Consider the following 26,961-nt stretch of genomic DNA (forward strand, 5'->3'; position numbering starts at 1 on the left):
AGGTGCGAGTGGGCCGAGTGCGAGAGAGGCGTGAGTGGGCCAAGTGCGAGAGGGGCGTGAGTGGGCCGAGTGAGAGAGATGCGTGAGTGGGCCGAGTGTGAGAGAGGCGTGAGTGGGCCGAGTGCGAGAGGGGCGCGATTGAGCAGAGTGCGAGAGGGCCGCGAGTGGGCCGAGTGCGAGAGATGCGCGAGTGGGCCGAGGAGTGCGAGAGGGAGCCTCAACAGCGCCCCCCTTGACGTGCGCCCGAAGCGGCCGCTTAAACGGCCTCCATTGTTGGACCGGCCCTGTATAGAGGATGGCAGGGTCAGATTGGAGGAGAAGGGAGAATGAACATACTATGCGTATGAATAAATTATAAGGCAGAGTCAGTTATCACCCTCCAGATGCTCATCCATCTTGCAAAGCTGAAGGAAACTTGGATTTCCTTAGCTGTGCCTTGGCCTAAATTCTAGCGGGGAAGTGTACAAATCACTCAAAGGCCCTAGCAAACTGCCTCCCCTACTCTTTGGACTGAAAAAGAGTTGCCTCTTTTGCAAAACAAGAAACCTCACCCCATGGAAAAGCTTTAAAACATCCTTTCTGTGGCTATTATACACTGCAAGTAGGATGTCCCAGCCAACACGCACAAGGCAAACGGAAGTAGCATATCATCACTTCTAGTCAACATTGTGACTATGCCTATGGCTTACAGCCTTCTAGGGCTTCAAAGGAGCTGAAAATCAAAATTTGTAGCTTACCAACCTCTGCAGGAAATTCATGCACCCTGACACATCAGCTCAGGAACAGTCATTCAGCAATATTATTTTTGAATCCAGGGACACCCAATTTTCCAGTTTCCTCCAGAATTAAGTGAAGAATCTGCATTCATCCAACCGATTTCTCATCAGATTCTCAACTAATGCTTGAGTCTTATGCATATTTGCATAGGAACTCTTGAATGCCCGTTTCTAAATGGATGTGGATAGGGATGCTTTGTAATAGTGGGGAAGTGATTTCCCACCACAAAACAGCAAAGCAAAACAAAACAAGTAAATTTTTGAAATGGAATCAAGCAGCCTCTCAACGATACAGTGGTCCCTCTGTATCCACTCAGCTTTGTTTCCAGGAATCCCCACTCCACCCTGGCCAAAGATACCAAAATCTGTGGATACTCAAATAAAGGTAAAGGTTTTTCCCTGGCATTAAGTCTAGTCATGTGAGACTCTGTGGGTTGGTGCTCATCTCCATTTCTAAGCCAAAGAGCCAGCGTTGTCCATAGACACCTCCAAGGTTATGTGGCCAGCATGACTGCATGGAGCACTGTTACCTTCCCACCGGAGTGGTACGTATTGATCTTCTCACATTTGCATGTTTTTGAACTGCTAGATTGGCAGAAGCTGAGGCTAACAGTGGGAGCTCACCCTATTCCCTGGATTCAAATGGCTGCCCTTTCGGTCAGCAAGCTCAGCACTCAGTGGTTTAACCTGCTGCACCACCAGTTCTAATTATATACAGCATCCCTTATATAAAATGGCAAAATCCAGGTATAATTTTTGGAGGTGGGGGAATTGGAAGGGGGAGTATTTTCAAGCCATGGATGATTAAATCTGTGCATACAGAATCTGTGGATATAGAGGTCCAGCTGTACTTTAACCAGATCTCTCAATGGTGCAGAACTGACACTGATGATCAGTCTAGAAAAAGATGTTGATTTCACATAATAATGATAATAGAAATCAACATCTAAATACTATTGTGACCATGCTTAGCCCTGATGTGTGCCGCCGACTCACTAATCTCTGCTTAACCCCATTCATTTTCTCTCTTAAGAACAAAACTCCATGAGATTTGCTCAAGGACCCTGGATTACATCTCCTCTGTCAGACTATACCACTCATGGAGGATTAGTGATTAAAAACCTCTCAGTCATCTCCAACTGGCAGCTGCATGACAACACCTTCCAAAAATTCCCTTTCTTTTTCTGTGTAGATTTTTTCACATTGGGTCATCCTGTGTGGGAAGAGAGGTTCAAGAGGCACAGGACTATGAAATATGAAGATTTTATTGTTAATTGCCACCCACCCACTTGCCTTTGATTTATGGCGATCCTACAAATAAGAAGCTTCCAAGAACCTCTAATACAGCCAGCTTTTCCCCCAACTGCCTTTCATTTTCCAAGCATTATTGCCTTTTCCAGATAGTTGTGTCATCTCATGATATGGCTGAAGTAGAATTGTCTTTGTTTAATAATTTCATCTTCTGAGGAGAAGACACACTTCATTTCGCCTAGGTAAAGGTCAAGGTTTTCTTCTGACATTAAGTCTAGTCGAGTCCAACTCTAGGGGCTGGTGCTCATCTCCATTTCTAATCCAATGAGCCGGAGTTGTCCATAGACGCCTCCAAGGTCATGTGGTCAGCATGACTGCATGGAGTGCCGTTACCTTCCCGCCAGAGCAGTACCTATTGATCTACTCACATTTGCATGTTTTCGAACTGCTAGATTGGCAGAAGCGGGGCTGACAGTGGCTCACCCCGCTTCCTGGATTCGAACCACCAACCTTTTGGTCAGCAAGTTTAGCAGCTCAGTGGTTTAACCCGCTGCGCCAATATATGGGTGTAGGACCCATATATTTGTCTATATTTGTCTTTTTATAATGTTTGCATGGTTTGAGTTTTAATGTACACATTGTATCATTTTCAGCGTTCAGTTTGAGTCTCCTTTAGGAGAGAAAAAGTGGAATATAAATACATATAGTCATCATCATAATAATAATCATTAGTCCATGGTACCTGTAGAACTGTCTTTAGCGCAATATTTCAAATGAGTTTATTCTTTTCCTGGCAGTTTTCCTCATTGTCCTGCTTTCTTCCTTGACTTTCTTCAGTAGCCATTCCAAGTCTGTGAGATGGGGTGAGCCCCCTTCTGTCAGCGTTCGCTTCCCTGCCAACCTAGCAGTTCAAAAAAGTGCAAATGTGAGTAGATAAATAGGTACCACTTCAGGCGGGAAAAGGCAAGAGGTCCTCCAGCCAATCTTGCCGGTCATAAAATCAGGAGGTAACAATGCAGGCTCTTTGGCTTGAAACTAGAGAAAAGGCACCTCCCAGAAGCCCGAGATGAGCACCACCTCCAGAAGCCGGAAATGAAAGGAGAAGCCTTGCTTTTGTTTGTTTGTGTGTCTTACTGTATCTGTGATTGTAAGGGCATTGAATGTTTGCCTCTGTATATAAATACTGTAATCTGCTCTGAGTCCCCTAGGGGAGAAGGACGGAATATAAATAAAATGCATTTGTTTATTATTTATTTATATTTCATCCACATGCTTTGAGAGTAGCTTCCACTTTCCTTTCTAAAAGGTTGGATTCATCAACAAAATCTTCTTCCTTGGCTGAATCTGATAACTTTTAAAATCTCTTTTATAAAATTCTGAAGTATATTGCTTCCATCACTTTACTGGACACGTAAAATCCCCACTCTTAAATTGAAGTTCCTTTGATGTCTCAGTATTGTGGAAGGAATCTCTTGTTCTATCTTTTTAATGTCTTGTTCTAAATGTGAGAAAGACTGGCTTACCTGACTTGATTGTTTCATTTCATGTATGCACACTGCTAGTTGTGAACGAAAGTTTTATGGGAACATGGTGAACCTCTCCTTCTTCTTCCCCCCTCCCTCCCTCTTTCTGTTTTCCTTCATTCCAGTCTTTTATTCTTTCCCTTTTTTCAGTTTTTCCCTCCTCTTCTTCCTCCTCCCTTCTTCTCTGGCACCATTGGCAATCTCACAGAAGTTGGTCCTTTATTCATAACAAACTATAGTTCCAGTTGAGCATCCTTTATTTGGAATTCCAAAATTCTCCAACATCATTCACATGGGTGCTGACATGGTGACACAACCTTTGCTTTCTGATGGTTCCATGTAATAAAAATTAGTTTCCTACACAAAATTGTTTAAAATCTTTGTATAGAACAGTGGTTCTCAACCTGGTGTCCCCAGATGTTTTTGGTCTTCAGCTCCCAGACATCCTAACAGCTGGTAAACTGGCAGGGTTTTCTGGGAGTTATAATAATAATAACTTTATTTTTATAGCCCGCCTCCATCTCCCCAAAGGGACTTAGGGCAGCTTACATGGGTTCAGCCCAAATAAAAATAATAACAATGTAAAACACATCAAATGAAAAAATACATATGCAATTATAAAATCTAAACATTAAAATATACAGGTAAAATAGCAAACTTAATAAACATGATTAAAACACAGAAAAGTTATTAAAAAAACGGACTGGATAAAGTGCACCGTATGAATTTTCAAACATGAGATAGCTGATAAAGTGCTGCTGATTCTTGAGAGAGCAACTTGGGATGGGAGTAGACCCTGTGGCTATATCAAATTAAAGTGCATTCAATGAGGAAATTGTCACAGATGCAAGATTTATCATGGAGATGGGCCGTCCTTATCCAAAGGCCTGTGTGAAGAGCCAGATTGTCAAGCTCTTCCTGAATATTGCCAGGGTGGGGGCTTGCCTAATCTCCCTGGGGAGCGAGTTCCAGAGCTGGGGGGGGAGGGGGGAAGCACCACGGAGAAGTCCCTGTCTCTCGTCTCCACCAACCACACTTGCGATGGAGGCGGAAGCGAGAGAATGGCCTCCCCCGATGAGCGAAGAGATTGTACGGGTTTGTAGGGGAAAATGCGGTCACAATGATAGGATGGTCCCGAACCATTTAGGGCTTTGTAGATAATAACCTGAACCTTGAATTGGGTCCTGAAGGTGAATCAGCCAATGGAGCTCCTTAAACAGGGGGGTAGACCACTCCCTGTAGTTAGTTTCAGTTAGAAGCATGGCTGCCGAGTGTTGGACTAGTTGAAGTTTCCGGGCCGTATTCAAGGGCAGCCCCACGTAGAGTGCATTGTAATAATCCAGTCTAGAGGTAACTAAGGCGTGGACCACCATGACCAGATCTGACTTCATGAGGTAAGGTTGCAGCTGGCGCACCAGTTTTAGCGATGCAAAGGCCCTCCCGGCCACCGCCGACACCTGAGCATCAAGCGTCAGCGCCGAGTCCAGGAGGACCCCCAAACTGCGAACCTGTGTCTTCGGGGCACTGCGACCCCGTCGAGCACAGGTTGCCACCCATTATCCCGATCGGACGTAGGACTGACCTGTGGAGTTGTAGGCCAAAAACATCAGGGGACCCCAGGTTGAGAACCACTGGTATAGAATTACCACCAGGCTATATGTATAAGGTGCATATGAAAGATTAATGATTTTAATGTTTATGCTTGGATCCTATCTTCAAGATATCTAATTATGTATGCATATGCAAATACAGCTAGTCTAAAATCATATACATATACAGTAGAGTCTCACTTATCCAACATAAACGGGCCGGCAGAACGTTGGATAAGCGAATATGTTGGATAATAAGGAGGGATTAAGGAAAAGCCTATTAAACATCAAATTAGGTTATGATTTTACAAATTAAGCACCAAAACATCATGTTATACAACAAATTTGACCAAAAAAGTAGTTCAATACGCAGTAATGCTATGTAGTAATTACTGTACTTACGAATTTAGCACCAAAATATCACGATGTATTGAAAACAAAAATGCGTTGGATAATCCAGAACTTTGGATAAGTGAGTGTTGGATAAGTGAGACTCTACTGTAGATAGGTAAAGGTAAAGGTTTCCCCTGACATTAAGTCCAGTCGTGACCGACTCTGGGGGTTAGTGCTCATCTCCATTTCTAAGCCGAAGAGCCGGTGTTGTCCGTATGGACAGCATGACTGCATGGACTGCTGTTACCTTCCCGCAGGAGCGGTAACTATTGATCTACTCACATCTGCATGTTTTCAAACTGCTAGGTTGGCAGGAGCTGGGGCTAACAGCGGGTGCTCATTCCACTCCTGGGATTTGAACCTGGGACCTTTTGGTATGCAAGTTCAGCAGCTCAGCGCTTTAACACACTGTGCCACCAGGGGCCCCAGATATAGATATAGATATATTCTGAAATCTGAAATACTTTGGTTCCAAGCACTTCAGATAAGAGATATTCAACCTGTTTAGGCTAATCAAAGTTCCCTAAGTATGGATATAAGAAAAATCAGAGTAATAAACCAGGCACTGAATATTTCTAATCTCTCACATCTGCATCGGAACGGAAAAGAAAAAAAACACATAAGGTTGAAGTTTGTTTAGCAATTGAATTCGGGGAGGAAAATTGGATTGAGTGCAACTACTGTACAGTAACAGAGTAAGTGTAGGCCCTTCCACACAGCCATATAACCCAGAATATCAAGGCAGAAAATCCCACAATATCTGCTTTGAACTGGGTTATCTGAGTCCACACTGCCATATATTCCATTTCAAAGCAGAAAATGTGGGATTTTATTCAGCTGTGTGGAAGGGACCTGTTTCAATTAGTTGATTTATAGCCAATAATTGAAAATGACCTCAAACGACAGTAGAGTTAAATTTGGCAACAGTAAACATTTTCTGAACATCACCCATTTACACCAATCTGTTAGCAACAACATGTAATGTTTACAGTGGATTCTGCAGAAAATGTAGCCATACTACACAAAAAAACCAGCCTTAAGAAGCCTTGCAAATGCAGATTTATTATCAGCAAGTGTTTGATTATTATACCTATTTTATACACCTGTTTATCTGGGATCAGTACAAATTTCCTGGGCAGAAAGGGACCATGGGGGGGGGGGGGGGGAGAGGGAGTATAAGAAGCCCTGCTCTAATGTAGAGCAACTTTAGTGCTCTACATTACCAGCAATTGCCACAGGGAGGCATTGCAGAATGCACAGGTTTGGGAGAAATGTGTGATGAAACAAGCACGAATACATCTAATTACGGTATGCAGATATTTTTATTTTTGGAGATACTTCACATTGTTCACATGTACCCTGACACAGGTAATTTCCACGGAGCTAAATTGCATTTCAGTTTGCCTGAAATCTGGCATATAGGGGTTCTTTTTTGCCACAAGCAGCCAAGCACAATGACTGAGCAATTCACGAACAGCTGCTGCCCTGTCAACATACACACCATCAAAGGAATCCTTGCTTGGTCCTTCAATACAGTCAGCCTCTGAGTCACAAACATCCAATTTACAAATGACTTATAGTTAAAAATGGGGGTGAAGCAACTGGAAGTGAGAGAAAGCTACCCCTCAGGAGGGAAATTCACTCCGGAAAGAGTTATTATCATGTGGAAAAGGTGTCTCCACTGAAGCTTTCTCTCAAATCCTTGTTTTAATAAGTGATTTCCCCCCCCAAAATCCAATTCTCACAGGGACAGAGAGTGAAGTGACATCCTCATTCCTGCTTTACTATAATCTTAAAGCACTGATGGGAACCTGAATGCCACCATTAAAGCTGTACATCTGTTGCTGTCACAGGACAATCAGATACTTTGACAAGAAAACAAAAACAAAACAACACCAATGACAGCACTAACCATTTTCTTATAGTGTGAACACTTCGATATTGATAGACACATCTGATTGCAAGACATTAAACTGGCTCCAGTCCATTTTATTTCCTTTGGCAAGCTCTTAAAATTCTTGCTCAAACTGGCTGGAGTCATTCCTGGAGGGGCTGTGCCCTGGATTTTCATTTCCAGCTGAGATACAGTCTCTGTAGCCTGGTGAGATCCATTTCAGAGGCTGGAGAACTTAATTACAATTCATATTTAATGTAGAGGATGATAATATGGGCAGGATGCAACACTGAGCTAATAGCTTTTTGAGAACATAGGAACCTCCAAGCTATAACAAATTCAAAATATCAGCACAGAAGCATATATAAGTCACTGATGCCAAAGTCTCCAAACAAACAAGAGGACTATTTTATGACGCTCACACTCAATACCTTTAGATGACAGTATATAACTGCACTTCTACATTTGGTAATTATCTTCCATAATTCAGAAATCATACAATTAACATTTGCCTCCATAATTGTTGTGAAAAGGCAATAAATAAGCCCCAATCTTTCTTTAAGGTGATCAAAGATTTCACCTTAATATGCATAGTGAATTAATCCATCTCAGGTAATTGCAGGATTTTGTCAGCTGTTCTTGAATCCTAGGATTTGTAGTTTTTGATGCACCAGCACACTTTGGCAGGGAAAGGTAAATGTCTCACAAAATGTGAGAGTCCAAGGCAGTCATCCTTTTACTTTTGTAAAATTGTTGTGATTTTAATTAAGACCACGGTTAAAGAGGTCCATGCCTGGTGAGCACCTGCTAACCCAGATCAGACAGGACAGAGAAACAAACTCCCCGGGTTCTCTTGATGTTACAGCCTGCAGGAGGATATTCCCATGGCAGCAAGAATGGCAGCTGGTGGTTAGTCAGTACAAGGAGACAATCCATTGCAGGGACGCCTCCTGGGAGGGCCCAGTCTATGAGGAAATGGTGATGTGGATGTTCCAATGAGTCCTTGATTAACTTAAATGTCCAGTTCCATGTGAGACAAAGGTGTAAGATCGAAAAGGTGATATTTTAGACAATCAAGGGCGTAGCTGCTTGTATAGAGAGTTAATATATTCATACTTGCTGAGTCCCCTCTCCTGCAGGAGCAGCATATTCTCAGTTTCAAGCTGAATGAACAAAAAACCTGAGCTTACCCTGGTGACAAAGAGGGCCATCTATCTGCATACACATACACACACAAAAGTTTTGATAGTTATGTGGCTTGGGAAATAGCTAGAGGGACCCTGGCTGTGATTTCCTTTCCCAAGGGATTATGCAAGCGGAGGACATGGAGTGGTAGCTGCCTTCTAGACACATGAAATGATAAATTTCATTTGATACAATGTATGCAGTTTATACATTTAGGAATTGGCACAGTACATAAAATACACAAGTTATTAAAATATCATCAAATTGATACAGTTTATTAAAGTGTTAGATCTGATAGAGTTTGAAGGGTAGAGCTACTGCTGGGTCCATTCCAGAGCTTCTAGCATTTTAGCATTTTGCAACTCTGGAGCTGCAGAAAATGTTTTAATAAAAAAGAAAAAAAAATCCATATTTTCTTGAAGTCTCTTGATGAACTATAAATATTTTTTTTGGGGGGGGGGGAGGGTGCCATGACTCGACAACAAGACCAAAGCTGTTCAGCAGTGGAATATGTTGCCTTAAAGTTTATTTTCATAACAAGGGACCCTGTTTCCAGTTTACATCCTACATTACTCTGATGGAGTTCATGGGGTGTACCTGAGCTTATTCTGCAAATGGAATCCACATTGGAAGGCATCACATTTTGTAGGCAGATTCACCGTCACCAGCCAACACTGGTTTTCTCAGGTAGTGTGCTAATTGATCACTGGAACCAAAGTGAAAAACATTCCAATTCTAAGAATCATTCAGGAGCACAATTTCCAATGCACTTTGTGTTGATTGTAGGGGGGCATCTTCCCTAGGAACTGGGTAGATGGCATTTCCCCATCCCAATGCTGCTGCACTGCCAAAGTTCAAGGGCATTTGGAGGGATTCAATAAAAACACCAGGAAATGCTTGTCTTAAATAGAGGCTGCACTTTCCCAAGCAAGTTAAGCAACTACTGAAGAAAATAATTCTCAACTAAGGATTTTGGAGGGATAGAGTGCCAAAACTGCCTTGGGAGGGCTGAGTGATGTTATGTTCCCTTTCTCTTTTTTCTTGCAGCTGCCCCTTTGGGCAATCTAGCAATGGCAGTGGAATGGGTAGGGGTTACAAGAAGAAAAATGGGGCAAATGCGACCCCAATGGTGATCAGTGCCACAGTAACAGCATGTGCAGTTGGATGCAACCCACGAATGGAAGGGATGTTATTTTCAGCATTCCAGCATCTATTGTAGACACATAACAAAGATGGGCAGAAAGAGCGAATGACTAAATAAGCAAAATTAAAATGTTGGAATTGCTTTTCCAGTAATTTGCATAACATTATTCACAATGGTTTTTAATGTTACAATAAAGGCTACTAACTTTTGGCAGCCACCATGACTTCAACAAATTACATCTCATTGTGAGGCACCGATTTTGACAAGAGCGCAAACACAACAAAAAGGCCAAAAAGAGTAGAACATTATCCTCTGGCTCTTTTGTTTGAGAGTGGTGTTTTTTTATTGTAAGAGTTGTAACCATCTTTATTTGGCACATGTTGTTAAAGGCTATGATGTCAGTCATCCAGCAAGATATATGTTAAACTATTCAATCAGTTTTTTCTATTTTTTGAACCTATGTCAAATACCCCCAAAAAATCAATACAGAAATAAATTCAAGAAAATTAAAACAGGCACAGACTGTGGGTTTTTTTTTAAGTTTTGTTTCTTTTTTTGTTGTAACTCCTTTAAGGAATGTGTTGAAGAAATGGAAGAGAATTTCTAAAAAAAAGAGAAAAGAGAAAAAGAGTTGGGAGATGAATGTTGTGTTTAGACTTGGGCATTATCTCCAAGATATTTCATTATGAGTGTATATACAAATACAGATATTCCAAAATTTGAACAAAAACTCCCAAAACACTTTTAGTCTCAAGCATTTTGGGCGAAGGATATTCAACCTGTGCAATATTTTTAAAGGTAATTTTAACATTGTCAGTGGTAATGTTGGGACTAGGAACCCCGTGCAGAGCAAAAGAGAGTGAGCAAAATTATTGTACAGTGTTCCCTCACTTATTGCTGGGATTAGGTTCCAGGAACACCCGCAATAAGTGAAAATCCGTGAAGTAGGGACACTATATTTATTTTAATATTTATACATTATTTTAGTAGTTATAGACTATTTTAAGTCTTTATCAACCAATCGTGTGTTGATAAATCGCCTCCTTCTCCTTCTGTTGCCACTTGGGCTCCTTTTCTCTCCCTTTGGCTTCTCCTTCCTCCCTTCCTTATGCTATAAATTGTAATTTTTTATGATTTATAATAGTCTTTTAGAGGTTATTGAAAAACCACAAAACAGTGAATCCACGAAAAGTGAACTGCGAAGTAGTGAGGGAACACTGTATCTTCTTATACAAAGGAAGGAATTGGACATATGTGGGCGAAACGTCAGGAGAGAATACTTCTGGAACATGGCCACACAGCCAGAAAGACATACAACAACCCTGTCATCCCGGCCATGAAAGCCTTCGACAACAAATTGGACAAATTGTTGTCAAAGCTGCTAAAGAAGGAGAAAGGCTCTTAGCTTTACTCCAGCACCTCCTGCAAGTTTCCTCCGTCAACTACAACAGTGTGATGTAACGGGCAGCTAAGAACTATGAAAGGGAGGAAGAATATAGGGAGTGCTACCTGACTCCAAATGGCTTAAAACTGAGAAAGACAGGAAGAGGACAGGAAAAAATGTGGGGTGGCTGGCCATCCCAAAAGACAGGGAAAACTGGTAGAGCACAAAGTAACAGGATTCTCACAACTTTCCCCTGCTTCCTCCCCCCCCCCCCCCCCAGCTCGTCAGATGAAGTCGGAATTGGGAGCAAAATAGTGCTTTCTTTTGGAGTCAGATATTGTAGTATCAAAGACAAATCTCACTGTGTTTTTTAAAATAAGATTTATTGGGAATAATTTTATTACTGTTTTTCATCTACATCCCACCATAGTAGGGTTATCAAGTGAAAAGGGGGACAGGGTTCTTATCCCTTGAATAGTTCTGTAGAAGAGGTAATTTCAACAGTGTTGCTTGTCACACAAGGAGCACCTGTTGAATCTCCCCTGCTGAAATTCCCTCTTCTATAACGATAGGAGTCCTTTCCATTATTTCACCCTGCAATGAAGGCACATGGAATTCTAGAAAAGACCTTCTGCATTGCATGGCAGTTTGACTTCCATCTTGCAGGGTTAATGACCTCACCTTATGAGGCTAGATTTGGTGGCAAACACCGATCTAGACCCGGTCACCCATGGAGCCGGCTGGCTCCCATGAAACGACGTCATGCCGACTCCGTGGGGCGGGACTGGCATGCTGCCACCACCCTGGCAACACTGGAAGCTTCCCCTGTTGCCCAATCTATGGGAGGAAGCCGCACACAACACACATGCTCCATGCTTCCCCCCATGTGATCACTCTCTCAGTGAAGTGGGTGATGTAAGATGTGGGGTGCCGAATTCACCACTCCTCATGGCGAAGTGGATCACCACCTCCTTCTGCTGCTGTCTGTCTGATGAGGTGGTTAGTCCCTCAGAACACACTGAGGGCTTTGTCTAAGGATTGTCCAGTGAGGCTGCAACCCTAAACTTGTGAGAGGATACCACTGAACAGAATCAGGGTCCCATCTGGGTGTGTATGCAAGACTGCATGGCATGTCACTGATGTTGATGATTTGATTGGGAGGCATGGTGGCCAAGCAGACACACCATGATTATTGTTATTAGGCAGCTCAACTGGGAACCTTTTGAGCGGGGAAAAGCAGAGGGAACCGTCTTACTTTGTTCTGTACCAATGAAGTTCATCTTCTGGGATAGCTAGCCATCCCATGCCCTTTCTCTGTCTTTCCCTATTTTCTACTGTTTTTCCCCCAGTTTGAAATGGAGTAACACCCAACTCCTGAAGATGAAGTCTAGGCTCTGTTTCCATGTGCTGCAGAAACGAAGTCCCACAAAGTCCCACCGGAAGTGCCTTTATGTCGTGTGATGGAATACGCTTCCATTCCAAAGTGCATGGAAACAGAGCCCAGGCTGCATGGGATAAGATCGTATGACAAGTAAAATATTTTCAATATATTCTGGAAGTAATCGTTCAAGGCTAGCATCTTGTTGAACATTACATTAGCACAGTGGTTCTAAACCTGGGGTCCCCATATGTTTTTGGCCTACAACTCCCAGAAATCCCGGCCAGTTTACCAGCTGTTAGGATTTCTGGGAGTTGAAGGCCAAAAACATCTGGGGACCGCAGGTTGAGAACCACTGCATTAGCACAAGTCAGGGTTCTATCCATATTTGTATGCATTTCTCATGCTTGAATACAGAGGCATCTCTTGCCTCAATGCATTTTTCACTACAGACCTGAGTCCAATAAAAGTCCAATTCGAGGCTGCATTTGCAAGCTCTTGCGGCTGTTCATCAAAATCGAACCATGTATTCATGAGGATAGTTGACCCATTGGTGTTTTAGTTCTAGCAACACAGTTCTATCTATGTTTCATTCCTGGGAGTAAGTTGGGTGATAGACTTCAATAGTCATGTTAAGACTGGTAAATATAACCCATACTTTTTGTGCATTGGCAAACACTGGCATTGCAAGGCAGAGATACTCCCATTCTTCTGTGTTTCCATTGCAGGCCTTGGAGTGTCATCATTTTATGAACACAGGAAAAAGAATATACAGAATGTTAACATCTATTTTCTCTCAAATGAAAAGGAATTATTATCTAGTGCCAGCCATATGAAAAAGATCAAATATGTTGTGAGTCTAATTTACCACTAAGTAAGTGCAGCAATATCAAGAGATCCAGTTCAGCTGAAAGGGCCAGTCAACAGAGAGATGCTTTGTCTCAACATAAAAAAGAGTGGTATTTTCAGCTGGTCATAAATGGAATCCGAAGAGACACCCCGTGTCTTCCTATTCACTGATAGTGTGGGGTTTCATGCATTCAGTCATACAATCATAGAATCATAGAGTTGGAAGAGACCTTGTGGGCCATCCAGTCCAACCACCTGCCAAGAAGTAGGAAAATAGCATTCAAAGCACCCCTGCAGATGGCCATCCATCCTTTGCTTAAAGGCCTTCAAAGAAGGCGCCTTCACCACACTCTGGGGCAGAGAGTTCCACTGCTGAACAGTTCTCACAGTGAGGAAGTTCTTCCTAATGTTTAGGTGGAATCTCCTTTCCTGTAGTTTGAAGCCATTGTTCCGCCTCCTAGTTTCCAGAGCAGCAGAAAACAAGCTTGCTCCCTCCTCCCTATGACTTCCCTTCACGTATTTGTACATGGCTATCATGTCTCCTCTCAGCCTTCTCTTCTGCAGGCTAAACATGCCCAGCTCTTTCAGCCGCTCCTCATAGGGCTTGTTCTCCAGACCCTTGATCATTTTAGTCGCCCTCTTCTGGACACATTCCAGTTTGTCAACATCCCCCTTCAACTGCGGTGCCCAAAATTGGACACAGTATTCCAGGTGTGGTCTGACCAAGGCAGAATAGAGGGGGAGCATGACTTCCCTGGATCTAGAGACTACACTGATTTATGCAGGCCAAAATCCCATTGGCTTTTTTAGCCGCCACATCACATTGTTGGCTCACATTTAACTTGTTTTCCACGAGGACTCCAAGATCTTTTTCACACATACTGCTGTCGACCCCATCGTCCCCCATTCTGTATCTGTACATTTAATTTTTTTTTTGCCTAAGTGGAGTATCTTGCATTTGTCTCTGTTGAACTTTATTTTGTTAGTTTCGGCCCATCTCTCTATTCTGTCAAGATCGCTTTGAATTCTGCTCCTGTCTTCTGGAGTATTAGCTATCCCTCCCAGTCAACACGTAGTGAGCTCATCTATGGAAAACACATAATGAAATCTCTGTTTCTTTTACACTACACAATTATACTGTTTTTTGTTGTGCACCTTTTAGTAATTTCCAACTTATTACAAGCCTTTGGTTACAAAGTTTCTGTTAAAGAAGTAAAGCTTATAGCATATCTTTTTCCTTAATGAGTTATACCTGTGCTTGCCTTTTATTGGAAGGCATGGACACCCGATTTCCTACTTTCTGTACATAAGCACGAAGGAAGCAAATGTAGCTATGCTACTTAGAGAATATCTGGTTTCATAGCCTACATTATCCCGCAAACAAAAGTGTATATTGCCCACCATTTTTCATGCTTGCTTCCCACTGTTTGAACAATCATTGTTATCCTGTTCCACCACTATAGCCGAGCTGTAAAAAAGCTAATTAGCTGAATATAACCATGAGTCACACAAATTAGTACTATTCACCACATTCTTAAATGTGTCATTTATAATAATTTCAGCAATCATCTTTGGCGAGGGTTGGGGGAGGGCTTTCTCTCTCTGCCGGGGAACTCGGCTCCATTTTAACATCTAAATCATAAAGCATAGAATCTGGGTTCCAAAATGGGAGGAGAAGGGATTAGTTGCTTCAACAAGTCTCTTGGTTACTTTTCACAAAAAATCACAAATATGAATTCATGCAAGATTGTACTGTGGGAGCCAATTAGTAGGGGTGTGTGACTTGGCAAAAACCCATGTCATTTTTGGATGCCTGCCATTCTGTTTACCAAGAAATTCCTGAAATCTGGGGAGGGGGGGGGTTCCATTTTCGTGCCAATAATATTTGGTCCATTGGCACCAATGGGGAAACTTTAGAGGCTTATTTATCTGTTAATTTTAGACCTATCAGCATGAAGCTTGCCTCAGTTGTAGGCCACATTTATGACTGCAAGTTGGCCAAGTTTCAGAATGTTTCACCAATCCACTGATTTTTGAGAAATTTAAAAATATTTTTTCATAACATTTTTTAAACAAACCCACAAGAGGGGGTTCTGGGAATTCAAGTCCCAAGCACACACCACAAGAGGGGAGGAGAATGGACACAGTCAACCAGGCCTCTGATTGGCTGGGAAAGAAAGTGAGAAACACACACAGAGAAAAAACTCAACTCCCAGTACAGAGGTGCCTTGAATGCCTGTGTTACACAAAGTGTTGCTGGGAAAGCAAGTTCCCATATGCCTCAAGTGGATGCTGGGAAAGGGATGGAGGAGACTGCAGAAGAAGAAAGAAGAGGGGGAGCCGCAGCTTGGCTGATTGTGAGGCTGCCCTGCCCACTCGCCACCTCCGCCTCAGGTAGAGGAGCCTTATGCCAGAACATTCAAAAGGCCCTGCCCTAAACTACATTTCCCAGAATGCATCACCATCAGAAAGCCCCAATCAGGATAGGGGAGGGAGAAATTTGCCCCTCCATAGCCAACCAGAGTTCAAATAAATTGGTTAATATTCTACACTATGATTTTTGTTCCTGGGTTATAGATGTCATTTCCTAATTGGTTCTATCATAAAAAACATGGGGAAAGTTTATTGAACTGCAAAAGATTTGTCTTTGCGGGAGGGACATTGTGCTATAGCATGATAGTTTTTCAATGAATATTTCAACCAACCCAATATAGTTTGTGTCTCACAAACAAAGTTTCTGGAGTAGAACTACTACTTTCAAAGTAAGGACTACACCATTAAACAGGAAATAACACTTTCAAACAAAGAACATATTTTCTTTTTTATTAAAAAAATTGTTTGTAAAAACGTTGAAAATTCCCCTAAAATCCGCAGATAAGTGAAATATTCTGAAATTTTGTGGGCTAACAGTGGTAAATGTGTTCTACGATTGTAGCAAGTTTCACCCCAATAGTTGTAAAACTGAGGCAGAAAGGAGCCCTTGAAGTTTCCCCAGTTATAATAATGCGCAAGTACTACCGTGTTTCCCCGAAAATAAGACAGTGTCTTATATTAATTTTTGCTCCCAAAGATGCTCTAGGTCTTATTTTCAGGGGATGTCTTATTTTTCCATGAAAAAAAATTCACATTTATTGTTGAACAAAAAAATAAACATTTATTATATACTGTACAGTAATTGTCATCACAAACCAGCATAACCAGACAAACTGTGAATCCTATCAAGAATTTCTTGTTACTACCACTATTTCCATGTACATCTATGGTACATACATTTACCTATCCTGCATGCTCTGGTGTTCTGTTCGGCGGGCATGCTTCCAAACAAAAACTTTGCTAGGTCTTACTTTTGGGGGAGGCCTTATATTTAGCAATTCATCAAAACCTCTACTAGGTCTTATTTTCTGGGGATGTCTTATTTTAGGGGAAACAGGGTATAACAAAAAAGTAACGAAATTCCATTACTCTCATTATAATAATGAGATTTTCACTAATGATACTTTAGAAACAAAGCACCAGTGTTGCCCATTTTGTAATTACTTTTGAAACATTTTTAATCAATTGCACATGCCTAATAATTATTCTTTGTAGAGTTTACTGTCCTTGCCAGGATATATCAGATGGAATACATGAGCTTACAGTGGCATTTAGCAGCTGTTCAAAAGGGCATTCTGGTTGGTGCAGTTCTTTATGTCTGCAAGAGAACCTGACCTGCTAATGTTTTTCAACAATTCCTGGTTACCTTACTGAGGAATCTTCCCAAAAATCTCTGCTCTTACCTGCATTTTTAAGAGTTGTCTTCCTATAAAGGGGAAAGGAAACAGGGAGAGAGAAAGAGGAAGATGGCTCTAGGCTAGCAGCAGGTCTATGAAAGATAGTGGGGCACTAGCTTGAGACTCCAAGGTGGAGTAGAAGTTCCTTTTGAACATTTTGGAACAATGATTACACTATGTAACAAAATTTGAAAAAAAAATCTGTTCCTGGTTTGAAAATCTTAATTTCTGTTTAATTGTGCAGTACTTACATTGAAAGTAGTTGCTATCCTCCAGGAACTTCATTTTTGTGCCATGCACTATGTTGAATTTGTTGAGACTCGACGAGGTATTCAGCCTTACTTGCTCCCATGAACTCATTGAATTTCAAATAAATTACTAAAAACGTTCCTCTTTTTTCACTAGCCATTAATTCACCTGTCTTTTATAAACTACATGCCAGGGTGATTGCAGGAAGCCATCAGAGTTAGTACAGAGGTTGCGAACACTGAAATGCCTTCAGCATTTTCCTTCAATTCTGATTATACAGACACACAGCTGATTTATATATCTGTTATATTATTAAGAATCTGAAAAATTTGTAATGTCATACGAGTAAAACAATGTCTTTGCCCACAGGGTTACAAAGTAATAAAAGAACAAATGTATAGGAACTACATGCTTTAAAACAGAAGGCAGGGAGTGAGGAAAAGAGATTTCACCTGAACATTGGGAAGAACTTCCTGATGTTTAAAAAATGTTCAGCAGTGGAATATGGTGCCTAGATGTGGAGTGGAGTGGAGTCTCCTTCTCTGGAGATTCCACTCCACTCTTCTAAAGCAGAAGCTAAATAGCCAACTGTTGGGAATGCTTTGATTATACTTTCCTTCATGGCAGGAGGTTGGACTGAATGGCCCTTGTAGTCTCTTTCAAGTATGATTCAAGGAGGGAGAGGGATCTTGTGCAAATGTTATCAAAACTGGGACCCCAAATCCATGGCTAGGAGAAGTGCCATGAAGGGTCCCACCAGCTGACATCCAGGAATGACATTTTCCCCAAAAACCCATTGGGTGTTTGTGCAATTGCGAAATAGGGCTCATCCTATTATTCCTCCAGGCAGTTGGCACAATCACCTAATATACATCCTTCCTGGCCAATAATGAAACTTTCCACCTATACAGAATTAATCCCCAAGGAAGCTCAAAAAATCACAGCATCATCCAGCTTCTTTGTTTCTCCTTGGGAACTCATCAAAGTATATAGGCACTGATTGTTTCCTCAATTGAGATCCATTGTGCAATCCCAACTGAAAGGATTAAATCCATCAAAGATCATCACCCTCAAACCCTACCCACATTCCATTCTTCACACGCCCAAAGGAGGCAGATACAGAAAACAACCACAAGCTTCAAACTGGGCAATTACAGTTTATTAAACTTTCCACCAGGCCAGGAAACCAATCAGCTGCAGCAGTGGACAGTGTGCCTCTACCAATCAGCACATGGATCACAACTTCTACCAATCAGCGCCTGGATTGGTAAAAGTCTATTCTTTGAAATACTGTCAACTCTATAAATATATCTGTATGAATCCATTGCTTTATGTCTGATTTGGGATTACTTTCTCTACGACATTTGCTTTTAGGCAAAGCAAATAAACCTCTGGTCCATGCCTTCATTCTGCAGTGTCTCATTTCGGATTGGAGCTCAGGCACACTGGGGCCACAAATATGCAGTTTAGTGGAGCTAAAATGACATAACACATATACGTCCCATGTTATAACTATAGAGCAGAAGTTCTCAAACTTTTACAGCTGAGGAACCCTTTTAGAAGCAAAAGTTTCTCATGGAGCCCCAAGAAATGTTTATATATTATATTATATATGACATTATATTGAGGCGGGAGGTTAAAGAACCCGAGGAAATACCATATATGGGCAGAGATGGCGACAGCTAGCGACCCGGGTGCATAAACTCACAGAAACATGTGACTTCTGGGAAATCATGTGTTTCTGAAGAAATGAAAGCTAAAGATAAACAAACAGCGCATGCGTACGCAGGCGCTCTGAATGATTTGTGAGCACGGCACAGAAAGAGTGCAGCCGGCCTGCTGGTCAGCACTGATTGGGTCCAAGTCAGACAGCGTCACAACTCTAAGCCAATGAATTTGCTTGTTGGCGGGCATAACCCGAACCCTGTAGTGTGTATAAATATTTACTCAGCCCGCCACTGGGGGTTCTCCCTGGAGAAGCACTTACTTTGTGCGAGGGGGAACCCTAGTGGCCATTAGCGAAATAAAACTGCTTTCTTGGAATTCCTTCAGTTGTTCGTCTCCAATTCCTCCACTGCGCTCAAACAAGGACCGTAGCACAAAGGTTCCGCTACATTTTCTGGTGACCCCGACGTGATTTCCTATAAGACGGGCCAGGAGATTGGAGACGGATCCCGTTGGCGGGACGGCCTCAACTCAGCGGTGGGGGCCTGAGGCAACTACCGTGAGACGAGAAGGGGCCCCTGAATATTACAAGACCGGCTGCGGTGCTTGCCTCTGATACCAACGCCGACTGACGGTGGGAGCTGCAACACCAGCGAGGTTCCATAGAAACCAGCCGGGAGGAAAAGGATCCAGGGAAAAGTCCAGGGGCGAAGGTTGGTCCGACGTCTACAGAAATCTGGCAAGTATAGTGGTTGCATGAGACATTAAGGGAACACCAGCGCTGGGAGGGACACAAAAAAGTTCCCAGGGAGGTAGAAAGGGGCTCTGTCTTGTGTTTCCTGACGCATGCCGTGAGTGGTCGGGTGCCCAGGCCAGGACAGTCCCCTCTATTAGGCAGGATGGGAGGGAAAAATTCAAAGAGCTCCACTCCCTTACAATGCATCTTAGATAATTTTGGCTCTTTTGCTATCAGAGCCGTAGCAGGGAATCCAAGGGACCTGAGAGATTATAGACTGAGGAATTTGTGTCAGGGAGAATGGCCAGAGTTTGGGTTAGGTTGGCAAGTAGAAGGAACGTGGGATCTGAAACTGATCCGAACAGTGGAAGAATATTGTGCTGTGAATCATCCGAACCAGTGGGTCTATATTGCTACGTGGGAACGGGTAGTTAGAGAAGATCCAGGTTGGGTTCGACAGTGCAGGAATGGCAAATGTATGGTGGTGAAGAAGGAAGGGAAAAAGAAGGAAGTTTTCCAATCCAATGAGGAGGACTACCCAGATTTACAGTTGAGTGTACAGGCTAGACAACAGGAATTATTGCCGCCACCCTTGCCACCGCCCCCCCCACCCCAGGGAACAGCCCCCGGTGCACCTACACTAGGAACGAGACCCCCACCCTACTCTTCAGAGTCAACCGAAGCAGCCAAGAAACACTACCCTAGCCTAGAAAAATATCAGGAGGAAACAAAGGAAAAGAAGAAGTCACAACGGATGCCCAGTGATGCTTCTCCGGCACAAACTCGGAGACATGGAGCTCCGGTGTGGCCTGGTGATTCACCGACCGGACCGGCCCTCCAGATGCCCTTGAGAACGGTGCCTGTGATAAACAACAGGAATGAGATAGTTCAAGCATACCAGGTAGTGCCTTTCAGTAGTAGTGACATTTTGAACTGGAAAAATAATACTCCACCTTATAGTGAAGAACCCCAAGCTATGGCTAGGCTATTGGAAGGGATTATGGCAACCCATAATCCCACCTGGCAAGATTGCAGACAATTGTTGAATATGTTGTTCACATCAGAAGAGAGAAGAGCAGTGTTGAATAATGGGGTAGCCATAGCCCAGGTGGGGGCCCCACAAGATGGTGATGCAGCCGAGTGGGGAGCACAGAGGTTTCCTGTGGAAATAGATCCCCAATGGGACACCGCAGAAGAAGGACATTTGCAGAGACTGAGAGGATTCCAGCGTATATTGGTAGAAGCGGTAAAGAGGGGCCCGCCGCGACCCGTCAACATTGTAAAAATTCAGGGAGTGGTACAGGAAAAATCTGAGTCACCAACAGCCTTTTTGGAAAGGCTGGAGGCAGCATATAGAAAGTATAGCCCGTATAATTTGGAGGATGAAAACGGTAGGAGGGCGATTCAACAGTCTTTTATCAGTCAAGCGGCTCCTGACATCCGGAGAAAGATTCAAAAGCAACCAGGATTTCTAGGAAAGACTATGAATGAATTGTTGGCACTCGCAGATCAAGTTTATATGGCGAGGGACCAGGTAGAAGAAGGACAGGAAGAAGAAGCAGGAATACCAAGCATTAGTTACCATGATGGAACAAAGTGCAAGTGGACAGAGAGGAAGAGGAGGATATGCCAGAGGGGGACAAGGAGGAAGAAGAGGGCCCCCTCGGAGGTTAGGTCGAGACCAATGTGCTAAATGTAAGAAGTTTGGACACTGGAAAGGTGAATGCCCAGAAGGAAGAGAAGGAAGTCAGGAAGGACCGAGAGAAAGAGGAAGGCCTGAGAGAGGAAGAAACCCAGGAAGGGGAAGAGGACGTGGGAACTACGTACCTTTTCCTGCAAGAGAGGTGATAGCTGCAGCAGCTGTGATGGAAGAAGAATGGGAAGATATGGATGGAGGAGAGGAATGAGGAAGCCAGGCTCTTGTTTTGTTGGACCCCGGGGAGCCGATGGTCACACTTGAAATCGGGGACCAACAATTGGACTTTTTGGTGGACACAGGTGCCGAAAAATCAGTAGTAAATACAAAAATTAGTCCACCAACTCGGGAAACTACGAAAGTAATAGGGGTGTCTGGGAAGACCCAGAAGTGCCCCTTCCTTAAGGAACGCACCTGCAATCTGGCCGGACATCAGGTCAAGCATAAGATGTTATATCTCCCAGACTGCCCAGTCCCTTTATTGGGAAGGGACATTTTATCAAAATTACAAGCACAACTCCAGTTCATGAAGAATGGACAAATGGAACTATCATTTCCCATGGAAGAGGAATGGAGACTGTTTCAAGTTAGGATTTTTACTGAAGAAATACAATGGCCATGGCATGAGACTCCTTTAGTGTGGGCAGAAGATAATCCTCCAGGATTAGCTAAATATGTTCCACCGGTGGTGGTGGAAGTGAAAAGAGGAATGGGACCCATATGTAAGCCACAGTATCCCGTCAGTCGAGAGGCGGTGCAGGGGATCAGAAAGCATCTAGAGCGACTTCTGCAGCATGGGATATTGATACCATGCAGTTCCCCGTGGAACACGCCCCTGCTCCCAGTCAAGAAACCTGGAGGACAAGGAGAATATCGCCCAGTTCAAGATTTGCGGGCTGTAAATCAAGTCACCGTTCCCCTAACCCCGGTAGTGCCAAATCCATACATCATGATGAGTCTAGTACCAGCATTTGCCAAATGGTTTACTGTATTGGATTTAAAGGATGCATTCTTTTGCATTCGATTGGCCCCTGTATCCCAACCGATCTTTGCTTTCCAGTGGGAATCTCAGCAGTCAGGGCAAAGGACCCAGTATGTTTGGACACGCCTTCCTCAGGGGTTCCGGGACAGCCCGACCATTTTTGGTCAAGCCCTGGCCAAAGACTTACAGGATTTTGTAATACCTAAAGAAGAAGGAATTTGGCTTCAGTACGTAGATGATCTGCTTATCGCTTGCCGGACACTAGGGGGCACTAGAGAGCAGACTTTGAGATTACTCAAGACATTGGAAGAAAAGGGTTACAAAGTGTCAAAGAAAAAGGCCCAGTTGTGCTGTCCCACAGTGAAATATTTGGGGTTCCATCTGACCGAAGGAAAGAAGATGTTAGGAGCTGAAAGAAAGGAAGTTGTTTGTGCCATCCCCACTCCCAGTACCCGGCGACAGGTGCGGGAATTTTTGGGATCAGCAGGATATTGCAGACAGTGGATCCCCAACTACGCCGTGTTGGCTAAGCCGCTGTACCAGGCTACGAGAGGTGGAAGAGAAGATCCATTTGAGTGGACAGAAGAATGTCAACAGGCATTTAAGGCATTAAAAGAAGCATTGATGTCATCTCCAGCATTAGGACTGCCCGATTTGGAAAAACCATTCACTCTGTTCGCTGCAGAGCGGGAAGGAACAGCGGTTGGAGTATTGACCCAACCACTAGGTTCATGGCAAAGGCCGATTGCCTACTTGTCAAAGCAATTGGACACAGTGGCTCGTGGATTGCCACCTTGCCTGAGGGCTGTGGCAGCATCAGTAGATTTAATCAAAGAAGCGAATAAATTGACCCTAGGACAGCCACTGACAGTTAAGGTGCCCCATAGCGTTAAGGCACTGTTAGACATTAAGGGACCGCGCTGGCTCACAAGTGAGAGGTTAATGAAATATGAGGGATTGTTGTGTGACAACCCACTGGTGACCCTGGAGACTTGCTCCACTCTGAATCCGGCCACCTTGCTCCCGACTCCAGGAGACACCACGATCCATCAGTGTGCCCAGGTGATGGATGAGGTATTCTCCAGTCGACCGGATTTGAAGGATGTGCCACTAACTAAGGTGGACGACACTCTGTTCACAGATGGAAGCTCCTTTATGGAAAATAATCAAAGACACTCAGGTTATGCGGTTGTTCGGTGGGGGGGAGAGACGCTGGAAGCAGAGTCACTGCCCCCGGGAACTTCTGCCCAGAAGGCCGAATTGATTGCCCTGACCCGAGCGTTGGAATTGTCAAGCGGAAAGCGGGTTAACGTTTACACAGACTCAAAATATGCCTTCACTACCCTCCATGCACACGGAGCACTGTACAAGGAGCGCGGGCTCCTCACGTCTGGAGGAAAGTGCGTGAAACATGCTGGAGAGATTGTGGATCTCCTGGAGGCGGTTTGGAAGCCAAGGCAGGTGGCTGTGATGCATTGTAAAGGGCACCAACGTGGAGACGATCCCGTAGTGCAAGGAAATAGGCAGGCTGATCTGGCAGCCAAAGAGGCAGCTAGGCTGCCCTATATTGAACATCAGGTAATGGCCCTACAGGTAGAATTAACTGAACATAACATTACATATACACCAGAGGAAGAAGAATGGGCCTTAAAGGAGAAGGGTCAGTGGTCAGGAGAACTCATAGTGATGCCAGACGCCCGTGTCTACGTCCCTAAGGACTTGGCATGGCACTTAGTCCAACACATGCACCAAAACACACATTTAGGAAAAATGGCATTGGCAAATCTGCTAGGACGACAGTTGTATATCGATGGATTACATAGCCTAACGGCAGCAGCAGCCCGAAGATGCTGGACATGTATAAAAAATAACCCCAGAGAAGGACCCCTCAAGCCACCAGGAGTCCAACATGTGGGTGGGGTACCCTTTGAAGCTTTAGTCACTGACTTTACAGAAATACAAAGGATACAAATATTTACTGGTGTTCGTGGACACATACACAGGATGGGTGGAGGCTTACCCTACAAGGACTGAGAAGGCTGTAGAGGTTTCAACAGCTCTAATGAAAGATGTTATTCCCAGATTTGGCATACCCTTAGAAATTGGATCAGATAATGGCCCCGCATATATTCAACAGGCTGTGCAAGGATTATGTAGAATTTTGGGCATAAAATGGAAGTTACATTGTGCATATAGACCCCAATCTTCTGGAAAAGTGGAAAGAATGAATAGGACATTAAAGGCTCAGCTTGGGAAACTTTGCCAAGAGACAGGATTGCCGTGGACGGTGGTTTTGCCCATGGCATTATTAGGAATCAGATGTACACCACACAAACGGACAGGACTCTCCCCTTTTGAAAGACTCTATGGACGACCCCCTTTGAACTTGAAGGGAGCCTTAGAGACAGGAGCTGAGCAACACCTCATAGGAGAGAAACAGACATTGGCCCAGGTTCAGGCTTTGGGCAGACAAATGCAGCAGTTAGAAAAATACATTTCTGAATTGAACCCACCATTCCCTACCACACCTCTACATTGTTTTTCACCAGGTGACGAGGTTCTGGTCAAGGATTGGAAGATTGAGCCATTGGGACCCAAGTGGCGAGGACCCTATGTTGTGCTCCTGTCTACCCCCACTGCAGTGAAGGTGAAGGAGATTAAGCCGTGGATACATTACACCCGTGTAAAACTAGCACCTGAGGAGTGGCGGACGGAGCGAGTTCCTGGTGAGGACCTGAGACTCAGGATCATCCGGCAACTCCCTAAGGGGTCAACAAGGCCATGAAGCTGATCCCTTCGGGTGCAACGGAGCGTCGGTGGTCAAGTATGTCGCAGCATGGCCCAACAAAGGCGCTCTCCGGGAGATGGTGGCTAGACGTTTTGAGAGGAAAAAGTGGGAGACAAGTTATGAGGAGGGGAGGAAAGCGCACTGTGTTTGGTATATTATTTGTGCTGAGTTTTATTCTCTCTTTTGGAAAAAGAGCACATGGGAATTGGATAAAAGAACATGCCAATTATATGTTTGAGCAGCACGGGAAAGAGGTAGCATTAATATATGAACACCCCCTCACCATAGGAGATTTTTCATTTCTTCCCGATTTAATTGATGAACCACAGATTGTGTTGGAGGGATTGTCCAAGGCTCAGGAGGGTCCACCTACCGTGTTTTCTAGCATACCGCAATAAATAAATAAAACTCGGTTTCGACGGTTTAGATACCATACCTCCACCAGGGGTTTGTGCTTCTGTTGTGGAGGATCGGGAATATGGAATTCTGAGTGGAAACACTGGGGAACTAGGCAGGCGTTCTTTTCCCGATTAGGCAATTACTCCCACTGTCGAGACCGGTTCTATCTACATGGACGATTTAATATATCTTATGTCTCACGATTAAATCTAACCGCAACCGAGTGGGCTAGCATGTATCCAGATTATCCTACATTTAGTGTGAATGATTCTATTGAGGGCCTAAAATCTTATATGAACATACTGCAACAATTAACCCAACTGAGCCTAGGTAAAAGCCTCTGTCCGTTATGGCAAATTAGGGATCCAAATCTATGGTTTTTCTTTGATAAATGGGCCACAAATTATCACCCCGGCAACTACCAGTGTGTCGGTGTGGGTTATTTGACATTCCCAGTTCAGGTCTTACACAAAAGGCATCAGCGCCTGAAACGGGACATTGTGCAAACAGGCCCTCTAGGACCAGAATGCTCGGATGAGGTCATTATTAACAAGGCCCTGTCAGGTTCAGAAGCCTCCCGTGTAGGAGGAGGCCTGATCACAGGCTTGTTGACCCTGGGTGCTTACCCAGGGATTGTAGCTCAAGCAAATCGTAGAAGTGTTCTAGGCCTGACTTGCCGCCTTGAAAAGTCCATAAATGCCACTGGTAAAATTTTCCGGGAAATCCAGTCTGAAGTAGAAGAAATCAGCCAGATGGCCCTACAGCATAAGTTGGCCCTTGACTACCTACTGGCGGCCAGGGGGGGTTTATGCGCCATGGTTAGAGGGCGTTGTGTAGTGAAATTTCATAACTTGAATAGTACTATTGAAGATGACATCGAGTCATTACAAAAGTTAATTTACAATAATGTCCAGGAGATAGAAGGTTGGTCTCCCTTCTCCTGGGTGACTAGCTGGTTACCCTCAATAGAATGGTTGAAGAACATATTGTTGGTAGGGATTTTAGGATTGTTCATTGTTCTCATAGTTATGTGCTGCACTCCAATAATGATGCAAATGTGTACTAGGTGTGTCACACAATCTTTACCTGGAAAAAAGATAGCCATACTCCAAGCCAAGCGGGATTGGATGGAACCATAATGCTTTGCTTCAGCTTTTGTACATGCGCTTCGCAAAAAAAAAATGGGGGAGTGAGGCGGGAGGTTAAAGAACCCCAGGAAATACCATATATGGGCAGAGATGGCGACAGCTAGCGACCCGGGTGCATAAACTCACAGAAACATGTGACTTCTGGGAAATCATGTGTTTCTG

The 26,961-nt window shown here is 43.7% G+C and overlaps 1 pseudogene; it reads right to left on the bottom strand.

The window, feature by feature from the left end:
• Positions 1 to 13,545: 13,545 nt before the first annotated feature.
• Positions 13,546 to 14,418, bottom strand: LOC134295594 (uncharacterized; annotated as a pseudogene).
• Positions 14,419 to 26,961: the final 12,543 nt, after the last annotated feature.

Source organism: Anolis carolinensis, chromosome 1 (assembly GCF_035594765.1).
Source record: "Anolis carolinensis isolate JA03-04 chromosome 1, rAnoCar3.1.pri, whole genome shotgun sequence".
NCBI classification, from domain to species: Eukaryota; Metazoa; Chordata; class Lepidosauria; order Squamata; family Dactyloidae; genus Anolis; species Anolis carolinensis.